This window comes from Artibeus jamaicensis, unplaced genomic scaffold (genome assembly GCF_021234435.1).
Source record: "Artibeus jamaicensis isolate MK-2021 breed Jamaican fruit bat unplaced genomic scaffold, CSHL_Jam_final scaffold_3272, whole genome shotgun sequence".
NCBI classification, from domain to species: Eukaryota; Metazoa; Chordata; class Mammalia; order Chiroptera; family Phyllostomidae; genus Artibeus; species Artibeus jamaicensis.
The window spans coordinates 1035866-1047663 of record NW_026522039.1 but is presented as its reverse complement, the minus strand read 5'-3'; the positions used below and the strand labels follow the sequence as shown (position 1 = coordinate 1047663).

At 43.0% G+C, this 11798-nt stretch overlaps 2 non-coding genes and 1 pseudogene across 2 annotated transcripts; all 3 read right to left on the bottom strand.

Annotated features, from left to right (window-relative positions):
* Positions 1-430: 430 nt before the first annotated feature.
* On the bottom strand, positions 431-1264 carry LOC119064192 (voltage-dependent anion-selective channel protein 2-like; annotated as a pseudogene).
* Positions 1265-10107: 8843 nt separating this feature from the next.
* TRNAE-CUC (transfer RNA glutamic acid (anticodon CUC)) lies at positions 10108-10179 on the bottom strand. Its single transcript has one exon. It is a non-coding gene; the product is annotated as a tRNA-Glu (tRNA).
* A 234-nt stretch (positions 10180-10413) lies between these two features.
* Positions 10414-10519, bottom strand: TRNAL-CAA (transfer RNA leucine (anticodon CAA)). Its single transcript has 2 exons — positions 10482-10519; positions 10414-10459 (listed from the first exon to the last, which is right to left on the bottom strand). It is a non-coding gene; the product is annotated as a tRNA-Leu (tRNA).
* Positions 10520-11798: the final 1279 nt, after the last annotated feature.

Sequence of the window (11798 nt, the reverse complement as noted above, 5' to 3'; positions counted from 1 at the left end):
TAACTCTGACAAAATAGGCTATAAATAGTTACAAGAGTGCAGTGAATGTTACAAGCCTTCAGTGGCTGAGGGAGCATCCAGGCCTCTTCTTTCCCAGTAGCATCTTTTCCATCCTTCCAGAATTTTTATTCAGTGTAAACCCATTTAAATTAAAGCCAGAGACTGTCTTTTTTTTCCTACAGTTTTCATAAAGGTCTATTTCATTATTGGTGGATGGCGCATGTAAAAGGCAGCACAGGTAACAAGACAAATGGCCAATTCAGCTAGAAACCTGCTAACAAGTAACTGAATATTTACAACACAGCTCTTGTTTAGCTCAGCCTTTGTTTTGTTCACCTTCTCAGACAGAAAAAAAGCCTTCTGATCACATTGGAAATATGTTAAGATCAAATCTTCTGATATTCATTCCCAGAGGTTTCTTTCAGCTGGACTAAGCCTCCAGTACCAGGTAAAGCCCAAGTTTGTGGCTGCCAGTATTAATGCTCTTCCCATCAGATAGCATGAGCTTCAGACAGGACTCAAGAGTCTGAGTGCAGCCCTCCCAACTGAACTAGAGTTGTTGACTTTTGCAGAAATAGAGTTAGTATGATCCAACTGATATTTAGTTGTAATGCCAAAGCCAGTGTAATTGGTACCTGATGTCCAAGAAAGGTCCACTGAAGTGTCAACATCTTCACATACTTTCTAATATATTGAACCTCCAAATTCTGTCCCATCATTCCAGCTAGTGTGTAGCTGGAAGTCTCTAGCCCTGTAGCTTACTGCAAAGTTATTCTTTGTCAGCTTTGATTTGGCACTGTCAGAAGTCATCTAGTATCCAGGAAGATAGCCCTCGTCACTAAAGACAGCTGAACCATGGATTGCAGGCCCCTCAAAATCAAAATCAATATCACAACCAAGGTTTATACATTCCCTCTTGTAAGAAGACTTGATTTTACCATTTTTCTTTCCTGTGTCTGATAGAAAGGTGGTATCAAATGTCAGTTTCAGACCTTGAAAAATCTGGTCTTCCATTGCAATTTCTGTGCCCAGACTGTTATCAGTGTTCCATTTCTCTGTGAAAGTCACACCATACTCACACCGTTTATATTTGTTCTCCAAGGTCCCAATAACTTTACTAGTATCTGTAATAGATGTTGAAAATTCCATGCCCCTGCATGGCTTTGTTTTGAATTCCAGATTCACTAACCCCAAACCAAATCCTTTGTTGAAAATATCTCTTGGCAGCTTTGTCAAAGTCAGCATATGATGGAGAGGTACACATTGGCTGCTCAGCTCTGTCTGTAGGTGGCCATGGCATGACCAAGGAAAAAGGTGATCTAGTGCTCTCCTGAGGGGGGCTGTCACTGGTGCTCGGTTTGCTCAGGTCAAACTGCTGCTGCGGCTGGAGGGCAAAGTGAAGGACCAAGCCAAGGACTGTCTTAAAGGGAGAATGTACGGAAGGGAGAGTTCTCAAGACAAGTCTAGCGGGAGAATCTTAATGGTGCCTGCTATGCTGAGGTCACCCAGTGTTATGTTCTCTCTGAGGACACTATGGAAGGGGCTGAGAGAGCCTGTAAGAGCAGTAGGTCTTTGTCAGCCCCTTGGCCAGAAGTCCTGTGTAGAGGTGACCACTGAGAGCCAGACACACCTATGCTGCACACCTGGGTCTCTTGCAAGGAACTGTATCTGACCAGAGGGGATACATTTTTCTGATTTTTCAGTCCAGTTGTGGCACCTTTATCTAGTCGCCTGGAGCTAGGGGCCTGCCCTCCAGTCCCCATAGGACACAGCCTCCATTCAGTCAGAACCACCCATCCTCTGCACAGCCTTGAGCATTAGCCCACTTCTCTTCTCTCCTTTGCCTGCTGGCACTCAAGTTCAATGACATCACCAGGGCCTTCGACCAGCTCCCAGAGGCAGTGAATGCTGCCCTCCTGCCCTGGACGGCTGGCTCCACTTGCCAGGGGGAGAGGCTGAGTAGTCCGGAGACCAAGTCCACATCATCTCCCCAACCCCCCACCCTGTTCTTCCCAGGGCTTTCCTGGCCACTCATTATGTGGTCTTGGCCAGCATGGCCCAGACTGCCCTGCTGCTCCTGTTTCAGCCACTTCTGTCCCCTGACGAGCAAGATGTCCTGCAATCACTCCACTACAGCCACTCTGGCAAGGTGATCCTAACCTGCTCACAGCGCTTAGGAACCCCAAAGGCATCTTTAGGGACAGGTCCAGCACCACTGGCCTTAGCTGCCATCGGCTAGCAGAGCCACACCTTCCCCAGCGACATGGGCCTCATCCTAGTGCCCTCCACCACAGACAACCACTCCACCTTCTTCACCACAGCATAGTGCAAGTAGTCCTGGAAGGCCAGGCCATGGTCCACGCACACCCAAGGAGGAGCCACGGACCTGGTGCTCCTTCACCACATCCAGGCGCTGGATACTGGACTCCTGTGCCATGGGCGGCTGTCCCAAGATCCCTCTTTACCAGTTTGTGGACTGCGCCCAGGAGTTTTTTGGGCCAGAGGGGTGCGTGAGCTTCCAAGGGAGAACAGGCCCCGCCCATGGGCGATTGACACCACTATCAAATCCGGGATCAGGACCGTGTGCCACATTCAAGAGGTTACCAGCTTGGCTCAAACAAAGGGCCCCAGGACCCCGAGACCCCAATCCAAAATTAGGTTATAGCCAACTTCAGGACACCCAGGAGCTGGGGTGATTCCAGTCACAATGGTCCACCAGGAAAAGACTCAAAACCTACCTTCTCACTCTATTGCAACCTTCTCCCAAAGATGCCAACCAAGAGGTACCACATAAGGCTCAGGAATCAAGTCCTTGTAATGAATTTATTAGTGATGTCTCCACAACAACATGTGATATATGATTAAAACAATAAAGCATTCACTGAGTTTAAGGCTATATCACTCAGTGTTTTATCCATATTCTGGGTGGCATTGAAATAATTATAAAATCAAGTGCTGAGACCTTTGATTTCCAAATGTTGCAGGATCACCTCCCAAAATTCAGGTTCACATACTCCATGTACTAGTTAGCCAAAACATTGAAACACTGGTGGTTGGAGATAAAGGTTTATCTGATTTGATCAAGGTGAGAGGACAGAGAGCAAGATGTCCCAAATCCATCTGTACCAAAAAGCAACACAGGGAGTTTTTTATGTGGCTGGGGAATAAGCTGGTAGGAGAGACAAAGGTTCAGAGAAAACTAGAGAAAAGTCCATTTTCTTTAGTCACAGAAAACAGTTTTTTGTATCAGACTCCTTGTGGCCCTAGACTTATCTCCTCCTGCTTGTACATGAGCAGCACAAAATTACGTTGTGAGAAGGGGTGCTGGGTTGAAGAACCTAGATTCTGCAAAATATCTCATAATTGTGCATCAGTGATGTCTTTAAAGCAAAAATCAGAAATTAGACATTGTATAACTATTACATTGTTTAAGTTATTACTGCCTTGTGCTTAACTGGCTATATTATTCTATTATCTGAGACAGACTGTAATTTTAAACATTTCTCCTGGAACTTGCTTTACAGGCAGTCCTTCGGAACATGACTAACATATTTTTTTAATCTTGGACTACAAGCCACCCTGGAAATGGGCAAGGAGACACCTGAATGGTGTTCCTGTTGTATCAGTCAAGGGCAAAGCAGACTACAGTCCTTAGTTTATCCTAGCTTAATGTCTGCTGGTGGCCAGAGCTGTTTAATGCCTGGGCCACATTAAAAAAAAAAATTCTTTGACTGTAAACTACATGACAACCAAAGCAATTGAAACATGTAATTAAAGACTATATCTCTTCACCTATATCCTAATTAAGAATTAAATTATTTAGTTCTAGCTGTCAAAAATACTAGGGTCAGAGTAGCTGGGACTCAGAAGGACCGCATCTGTTCTGTAAATTAGGGTCTACAATAATTTGCAAAGCTGTTTAGAATAAGAAAGAAATAACTGAAAGTCAAATACTGAAGTGCTTCACATTCTATTCTATAGCAGGTCCCTACAGCACTATCTAAAACCAAAAACATGAACTTGAAAATGTGGGTTATTTGTCTTACCCAGAGAGGAAAAGATAAAATGTATTATGGCATTGAAATGAAATTAGGTTTGAATAACAGCAAGTGAAACTTAGTACACATGAGGTCTATCTGGGAGAGGTCCAGCCATTGTTAATATAATGAGAATGGTTTGTGCAACACAAATGTAACCTGGCAGCCAAGGACAGTGGACTAGAATGAGCATCTGTGAACAATGACGACTTTACTGCACTAGTCAGTGGGGACAGTAGACACCAATGAATGAGCAAGTGTACAGTGTGTCCCTTCACATTCAAAATGACTGAGCAAGTAGAGCAATGAATTTGCATCGGATTTTGCATTAAGCTTGAACATTACTCTGCAGAAACAATTCAGGTGATTCAGAAGGCCAAGACTCTGGGCAACTGGTGATTGGCAGCTTCATCATGACAATATGCCCATTCACGCATCACGTCTTATGCAGAATTTTTTGGCAAAACATCAAATTACCCAGGTGACTCAGCCCCCACATAGCCCAGATTTGGTGCCCTGAGACTTCCAGCTTTTCCCAAAACTAAAATCACCTTTGAAAGGGAAGAGATTTCAGACCACGGATGAGCTTCATGGAAATAGGATGGGGAAGCTGATGGTGATTGTGAAAACTGTGTGAAGTCCCAAGGTGCCTATTTTGAAGGGGACTGAAGTGTCATTGTTCTGCATACAATATTTCTTGTATCTTCTTTAATAAATGTCTCTATTTTTCATATGAAAAAAAAATACTAGGGTCATTAAAACCACAAGAGGCTTGGCTACATAAAGGCCTTATCTGGCATCCTTGGCTCTTCTCTTATTTCCTTATTCTGAATCTAGCCCTAGCTTCTCTCTCCATCTCCAGTTCTCCAACTTCACAACTGAAATTTTAAGACATGTTTGGAACTTAGGTCCTTAAATAAAGGCAACTGCGGCCAATGACACGTTCAACACTTTTCCATGTTACTGAAGCCACACTGAGATTCATGTTCTAATCTTGATTCATTTTGTAGATGAGGAAAACTGATTTTCCAAGACATTCAATAACTTAGGTGAGGTCACAAATGCTAGTCTAGGGGGTCAAAGCCTATGACTTCTAACCTGAAATCTTCTTGCTTCTTCTATGCTCAGCAGCTTTGTCTTACTCTGCTATTCCTAAAACAGTGATTCACTTTGGAAACATTCAGGGATGAGTATGTTTAATGTTTGAATAAATGAAGTTCTCAAAAGGACACAAGTCAAGGCCACATGGGCTTTCCCCATTCCTTTCCCATTTCCCTGGGTTTTCTTTGCCTAAAAGCACTAAAGGGTGAGGGAGCATGTAGATGGAGTCAATACTAATGAGACCTTTCAGGCATGAGGTCTAAAAAAGGCCCATCTTTTGACAGTGACCTGGCCTGAATTTTGCCTCTAAGGGACTTCTTGGGGGTATAAGTAAGTGACCAGAAGTCCACGGGAAGTGCCCAGGCAGCCAGGAGGTGAAAAGCCAGTTCATCATCAAAAACAACAGGGGCCTTCAGGAAGGCCTTCTGAGCCAGCTGAGATATTGCCATTCTCCTCTTCAGCAGGGTCTGCAATTTTATCCTACTTGCAGGCTAACAAGTTTTTCTGCCACACTTTCATGAATGTTGGCAGAAGACCAACATTCCATTTAACCATTAGTGGGTTAAAGACAAAGGCTTTTTCACCCATGGAACAGCAAGCAGCATGAGCAACCCAGGCCTTTAAGTCCCAAGAGGGCAATGCAGAGGGACCCAGGTAGATACTATATATGCGGTGGGCTTCCAGTTGCAGCTGAGAAACACTGAACTCAGAAAATTTACCAATTGTATAGAAAGCTTGCTCTTATTGTGGAGGTTGGGGGAATACTTCATCCCTCAAGGTTCCTTGCTAAAATACAACTCTGAGAAACAGCCCAGTCAAAGAGCACTCAGGGCCTTGCATTCTAGGCACTCCCCTCAGGAATGTGCAGGAATGATCAGGCCACATCAGATTGCCTCTCCCAACAACGACTTATCCAGAGCCCGCTAAACTCCAGACGAGAGTGGAAAGAGTGGTAATCTTTCCTCACTTACAGCCCAGCTCCATAGGGGCCATTGGCACCCTAGTTTCACTGTCCCCACTTATAGGGGACATTAGAAATGGCATTAGAAATGTAGCCTAGCCCCCACTCGGAAAGGCAGTGGGGATTGAGGTCCAGCATCAGGATCCACACCCATGGATAGGTTCTCCCATGGGGAATCAGGCCTGCATTGTACCTAGGCTGCTATGAGGCTTGCTTTTACTAAAACTGCCTCACCCTGAATTGAGGCACAAATGTTTACTGCATAGCTTTAAAATAACTTCCTAAAATCTACGCTAAACTTTCCAAGGATGAGTGTAACCAGCTCAACCACTTTTTCCTTTTCATTTGCAAATATCCTTCTTCTTTGATGTAATTAGCAACGTCTTTTCCTCTGTTTTCTGTAAAAGGTAACCACCTAAGCAAACCTGTGCATAGCAAATGAGGACCATCCTCTATGTAATGTGCCCAGAAAAGCAATAAAAGCCTGTCCAGGTAAGGGTCATGGCCCTCTCTCTCTCTCTCAGAGAGCAGCCATGCCATCCCTTTTTCTCCACAGCACTTCTGTAGTCCATGTGAATTTGTTCATTGCAGCCACAACACATAGGCCCTATGGGCCAGGGTCCGCATTACCCACTCTTACTGCACACCTGAAGTTCACATGTTTTTAAAACCACTTTGTAGCAGCTCTGAAATCTGTTGAATCAGATCCAAGTTCTGCCCTAGGTGAACCTGGAGATAAGCTTAGGGACTGACTTAGTCAATTCTGGCTGCTATAACAAAAACACCAAAGACTGGATGGCTTATAAACAACAAATTTATTTCTCACAATTCTGGAGACTAGGGTGTCCAACAACAAGGTGCCTGCAGATTTGGCAGATTTGGGTCCACTTATTGGTTCATAGACCACCAATTTCTTGCTGTGTCCTCCTTTGGTGGCAGGGACAAGAGTACTCTCTAGAGTCTCTTTTATAAGGGCACTAATGCAGTTTATGAGGGCTCCACCCTCATCATCTTTTTACCTCCCAAAGGCTCCTACCACCAAATACCATCACATTGGGGATTAGGTTTCAATATGAATTTTGGGGTGAAACAAATATTTAGTCCATAGCAAGAACTATGAAGTACATCCAAGTAAATGCAACAAGTGACAGCTGATGGTTGCATGTAGAGGTTGGCTTTATCCTGGAGTACACATTCTGGAGGTTAATGCCATACACTATGTAGAGAGGAAGTAATTTTTAAAAAAATAATTATAGATTCACAGGAAGTTACAAAGAGAATACAGAGAGGTCCCAATGTACCTTTCACCCAATTTGTGCCAATGCTTACATTTTACATAATTACAACACCAAAACCAGAAATTGGACATTGGTACAATCATATGTTTAGATTCTTATAACCACCACAATCAGGATATGAAACTATTCCATCAACACAAGATATCCCTCTTGCTACCCTTTTATAGTCAGTCACCCCCACCTCACTCTGTATCTCCCAACATTCCCAATCCTTGGCAACTACTAATCTGTTTTTCTAGAATATTATATAAGTGGAACCATGTTTTATGTGGCCTTTTGAGATTGATTTCTTACTCTGTGTAATTCCCTGAGGTCTATCCAGTTATTGCCTGTGTTAATAGGCACATAATGCTTTTATTGCTGAACAGCATTCCTTGGAGTGGGTGACACAATTTATTTAACTATTCACCTCCTAAGGGCAGTTCAACTGTTTCCTGTTTGGGAGCTGTTATAGGTAAAGTGCTATGAATGTATTTGTGTGTAGGTTTTTCTGTGTGTGTGAACTTAAGTTTTTATATTTCTGGGATAAGTGCCTAAGAATGTCATTTTTGAGTTGTATATTATAAGTTCATGTTTAGTTTTGAAAAAAATGTTCAGACTCTTTCCAAGAGTGACTGGAACATTTTTATTCCCACTAGCAATGAATAAGTGATGCAGTTCCCTTTTATCCTCTATCCTTTTTTTCTCTTTATGCTCTTTATCTTCTTTATCCTTTGTTTGGTGTTGCCACTACCTTTTATTTTAGTCATTTTGAAATGTATGCGGTGATATCTCATTGTGATTTTAATTTGCACTTCAACAATATTGAACATCACTGTCTTTTCATGTCTGTGGTTCATTTTCTAATTGGATTACTTGTTTTCTTACCATTGAGTTTTGAGAATTCTCTATATATCTGAGACATGAGTCTTTTGCTAGATATGTGGTTTGCATTTTTTTTTTCTGCTTGTGGCTTTTTTTTTCATTCCCTTAACAAGGCCTTTTGCAGAATGAGTTTTTAATTCTGATGAGGTCTGATTTAATGATGTTTCCTTTTATGGATCATGCTTTTGTTGCCATTTCTAAAAACTCTTCACTAAGCCCTAAGTCCTGAAGTTTTTCTCCGCCATTTTAAAAAAGTTTTATAGTTTCATGTGTTACATTTAAATCTATGATTCATTTTAAGCTGATTTTTTTGTGTAAGAAGTGAATATTTTTATTTGTCTAATAAATTTTATATACCCATGGTAGAAAAATCAGCATGTGCATGAAATTACAACAAAGAAAATTTTAAAATTACATAATCCTGCCACTTACAGAAAATCACAAGTGCATTTATTTGAGTGTTTGTCCTTCTAGCTTTTTTCTTTTTCCTTTTGTTCTTCTATACAGAGTGGGGCAAAAGTAGATTTACAGTTATTCATATGGAAAATAATGCAACAATTAACAAATAAAAATAAAAGAATAAGCTGTGTTTCATGTAGTCACAAGTGTAAACCTACTTTTGCCCCCATGCCTGTATGTTTAGATTCCTTTCAATTCCTTTTTAAGATGAGGGAAGATTTCAAAATAAAAATTAAAGATTAGCTCTAATTTCATTATTTTTCTTCTTTTCATCAACCAGTTTTTCAGTTAAGAAAACTAAAGTTTAGAAAGGATGTACAACTTGTGTTCAGCTAAAGGCACAGTCGCCCTGGCCTGGTGACACCAGGTCACTCCTGGTGCTAGGCTAGGTTACAACAAAGACTGCCAGTGGGGCACAGTAAAGCAGAGGCCTGGTTACAAACAATAGGAATGTAGAGTGTACCCTCACAGAGCCCTGGCTTAGCAAAGGTGCCTAAAGAGAAATGAATACTTTGAAGAACAACAAATTAGGCACAGAGGCTCAGAATATTATGCTAATGTTAAAAATATAGAGCCCAAATATTATTTAAGTGGTTTCATTATTAAAATGTTATTTTCCAAAGGCATCACAATAAAGAAAATTGGGAATGAAAATTTCTAGAATAAAAACTTTTAAAAAGTGTTTGAATGTGGACTGGCATATAATGTTGATTTTCTCAGATGTAACATGGGGTAGTGTAACGGTGTCTGCAGCTTTCAGATGGGTGATAGGCTGGGAAAAATCTATCGTCATTATTATCTATCTCTCTATCTCTCTATCTATTTGCCTACCCACTGAGAAAGAGAGGCAGAAATGTGGCAAAGTATTAACCAATGTTGTATGTAGGTAGAAAAAACACCAATGTTCGGTGTGTAATTATTTTTACTATATAAATGTATTTTCAAGTTAAAAAGTAGATGTGGAGGTGGGGAGAATTACCTGACTTCTTTCCATAGCGACAATTGCCTGGGCCATTGTTGGGAGAAAAAAAACTTCCTAAGTCGCCCGGTAGGTGAAATGTGCCATTCTAATGGCCTCTTGGACACTTGTGGAGACTTAAAAAATTTTTTTTCTAAGAGTTATTTGAGCCATACTGATGACGTACCAGGAAGCAAGATGTCAAGTGTTCCCTAGAGACTTTTTGATTCGACTTTTGGAAGGCCAGGCACTTGTGGCAGCTTTAGGATATTCTTGGATCCTTTGGAGTTCCTCTCACCTTTCTTTCCTTCCAGTTAAAATATTGTAGAAATAGAATAATTACTGACACATAGACGAAACTTATTAACCACAAACACGTTCAGCACTAACAAGTTTCTTCCAAAAGAGTAAAGTGAGTAAAAAAGCCCTTTCCCTGACCGGGAATCGAACCCGGGCCGCGGCGGTGAGAGCGCCGAATCCTAACCACTAGACCACCAGGGAAGCTATGCTAACATGCTGTCTAAAAGTCTATACTAAGTCTCTCATATGGGAAGTAAATTGTGGGCGTGACTAGACAAATTTCTAGTACCTAGACTGCCTCTTTCGCCTTCTTGCTTCCCAGCAACCAGGAAAACAGACACGGCAGGACACAGAAGTTGGGAAAGAGAAGGTACCAGGGACTGATGGGAAGCGTCTGGGCAGGAATTCCCTTTGAGGGGAAGGGGAAAAAGTACATGTCAGAAGTGGGATTCGAACCCACGCCTCCATTTGGAGACCAGAACACCCGCAGGCAAGGGATATACCTTGAGTCTGGCGCCTTAGACCACTCGGCCATCCTGACACTGATTGCAAAAACTGCACAAGTAGCCTACTACCAGCACTCTGTCTGCTGTGGGGCGGGGGTGGGGTTACAGGGCTGAAGGGGGCCTGTGGCGGGGTGTCGTTCTCAGGGTTTCTCCCAGCTAGGTTGTAGCAAAAACCCGAGGGCCGCCTGGCGCTGGAGCACGGGCAGAGGTTCAGCAGCTAGGGAGACAGCGCCAGGCGGCAGCACACTACCAATCCCCTCCGCTTATCATCGCCCTGGAACCCAAGCTGCAGGGAGGTCGTGAGCACTAGGAGAGCAATGGGAACTCACCTCTTTTGGCGGCCCAGCTGGCCTCAGACCTGTAGCTCGGAGGAAGGTGAGACAAAATTCGCTGCAGGAGCCTATGGTCCCAAAGAACAGGCTGAAATAGGTACTTAAGGTGCTGACATGAGGAGTGCCGGGAAGAACGCAGGAAGGAAGGTGTGGGGTGCAAGCGGCTCAGAGCCACTGCAGACGCACCTTTGGAATTTAAGACATTATCAGAGGTATCAAGCAAGCAGTTAACATACCAATGCCTAGAGGACAGGGCACAGCGCCAGTGGGAAGCGTAAATTGGAAGGTTGTCAGCCAATCGCTGGTGTAAAGGCCACGAAACGTGGTGAGCTCACCAGTAGAGTGTGTGTAGACAACAGGGACTGGGCCCTGGGACACTCTGAGACTTTGAGAAAGAAGATGAAGCAGTATGAAAGGCTGAGAAAGAGTGGCTAGCGGGGAGGAAAAACACAGGACAATGAGCTGTGGTGGAGGCCACGTGGAAGAGTGTGTGGACAGGGGAGGGATCCACTACCCAGTGCTGCAGAGAGGGAGGAAGATGAGGACCCGATGGAGCAGGGTTCTGCTGAGGACAGAGGACATGAGATGATGGCAGCATATGTTAATGCCCTTTGGGAGAAGGGCTCCTGTAAAGGGGACCAGCAAAATGGAATGCCAGCTGCAAGAGACCGTAAGACCAAGGAAGGATTCGGTTTTGTTTTAAAAACAGGTATTAATGATTCAGGGTTGTTGGCCTTGTTAACATTCTTGAACACCTCAGACTCTGTGGTAAAGCCCAAGCAGAAAGTTTCTCATGTCTTTAGTTTGTTTTTGAAAACTGAGGTGAAAATGACATAAAAGTAACCATTCAAGGTAGCATTTAATACATTCACAGTGCTGTCTACCACCACCCCTATTTAAATTCCAGAATATTTTCATTATCCCAAGACACCTTGTACCTGTTGTCAGCTTGGCCTGCTGTTAACAAAATAAACTGGGTAAC